This window comes from Rhincodon typus, unplaced genomic scaffold, assembly GCF_021869965.1.
Source record: "Rhincodon typus isolate 14 unplaced genomic scaffold, sRhiTyp1.1 hic_rhity00015675, whole genome shotgun sequence".
NCBI lineage: Eukaryota > Metazoa > Chordata > Chondrichthyes > Orectolobiformes > Rhincodontidae > Rhincodon > Rhincodon typus.
This window is the reverse complement of record NW_025981313.1, coordinates 1-2,221: the sequence shown is the minus strand read 5'-3', so window position 1 is coordinate 2,221 and position 2,221 is coordinate 1.

Genomic DNA, 2,221 nt, shown 5'->3' with positions numbered 1-2,221 from the left:
GCAGGGCACAGATGAATGGTCCTGGTTCCTTTCGACGTGGGCACACGCTCGTCAAAGCCTCCCCAGGTCCTGGCCTTGCCGGAGATTATCTTTGTCTTTGAGCTGCCGGGGGAAGAAAACAGAGCAAGAAAGGAACTCACTCGGCCCTGGCACAGCAGGAGGCCATTCAGTCCACTGGTGACCTGTGCCAGCCCCATTAGACATGCATTTGCGATCTCAAGCCATGTATGAGGCTGTGGGTCCAATGCTGGATTAGAATAGCTTGGTGGTTGTTTTTGACTGGCACGGCCTTGATGGACCAAAGGGCCTTCTGTCCTGTGCTGTAGGGACTAAATTTAAATGGCTAACAGACTCCAGCATCACCCCTTCCCTGTGGTACCCCCTCTCTCTGCTCACGTTATACCATTTGCTCAGATTTGTCATGGGCCCTAATGCTCTGGGTCTGTCACTCTCTGGTCATGTGCATTGAAGAGTGAATTTTTTATTGTGTGCACAAACATCTGTGTGTGTGTCTGTGTGTGCCTATGTGTGTGTGTGTCTGTGTGCGCCTATGTGTGTGTGTGTCTGTGTGTGCCTATGTGTGTGTGTGTCTGTGTGCGCCTATGTGTGTGTGTGTCTGTGTGCACCTATGTGTGTGTGTGTCTGTGCGCCTATGTGTGTGTGTCTGTGTGCGCCTATGTGTGTGTGTGTCTGTGTGCGCCTATGTGTGTGTGTGTCTGTGCGCCTATGTGTGTGTGTGTCTGTGTGCACCTATGTGTGTGTGTGTCTGTGCGCCTATGTGTGTGTGTCTGTGTGCGCCTATGTGTGTGTGTGTCTGTGTACGCCTGTGTGTGTGTGCAGATGTGTCCATGTGTGTGTGTCCATGGCGTGTCTGTGTGTGTCCACGTATGTGCATGTGTCGTGTCTGTGTATCACCTATGTGCATGTGTGCCTCTGTGTGTGTCCATGTATGTGCATGTGTCATGTCTGTGTATCACCTATGTGCATGTGTGCATCTGTGTGTGTCCATGTATGTGCACGTGTGTGTGTCATTGGTGTGTGACTGTGCATGCTCACGTTTGTGCATGTCTGTGTTGATAGTGTGTCTATGTATGCGTCATGTATGTGCACGTGTTGATGGTGTGTGTCTGCATATGCTTCGTATGTGCACGTGTGGCGATGGTGTGTGTCTGCATATGCTTCATGTATGTGCACGTGTGTCGATGGTGTGTGTCTGTGCATGCCCACGTGTGAACGTTTGTGTGTCTGTGAATGCTCATGTATGTACACGTGCATCTGTCTCTGTGTGCCTGTGTATGTGTTGGTGGTGTGTCTGTGAGTATGTATGTGTGTATCTGTGTGTGTGTGTGTGTGCTTGGCCATGTGTGTGTGACCGTGTGTGTGTTTGGGGTATCACGGAAGGTGAGGGCAGGATCCTTATGCCTTGGTTCCCTACCTGTTGCCTCCTTTGTAACCATTACCTGCCCCTTGAGGGCAGCGAGGGAGAGGGGCTTGGCAAGGTGGGTAAAGGTTGGGTAGTGATTGGAGTTGGGGTGGGGAGGGGAGAACCAGTTGACCTGACCTTCTCCAGGGTAAGGGGCTGGTGGAGGGACGATAATGTAACACGCACCTGCCCTGGTGATTAACCAGTTGCCCCTCTTTGCTTGGATCTGCAGGGGGTTTCAAGAGCTGACCCACAAAACTGCGCTATCATGTAACGCCCATCACATGGACGGGAACCTGCCCAGTGGGGATTGGAGACAACACGTACATTCGGCTAATTTTGTATGGCGGGACTTTTCTCTTGTCGATTTTATTTTTGTTTGAAGAAAGTAAAATTTGTCCCTCACGCGACTCGAGATTTTCAACATTGACATAAAAGCCCTGATTTCTGAGGCGATTTTAATTGGGAATAGATCACTGTTGCACCAAACTCTTTATATTTCTTATACGGAGAAAGGGATAGAGAGAGAAATATATATTTGTTAATAATCTCCTGCTTATTGACCCTTGAGCATTGATAAATTCAATTTCCTTGCCCCAGGGTGATTCTGGAAATCGAGATATTTGATTTTTGACCGTTTCTGAAGTGGGTTGACCCAATCTGGCTTTTCCTAAATCTCTTGAGTATTTTGTTGGGGTGGAATTTGTACCATGTCCCCCACCCCGGCCTCTCACGTTGATTTTCCGAGGGGTAATTGGTTCCGCTCTCACCACATTTTGGTGTCTCCTCGACTCCCCC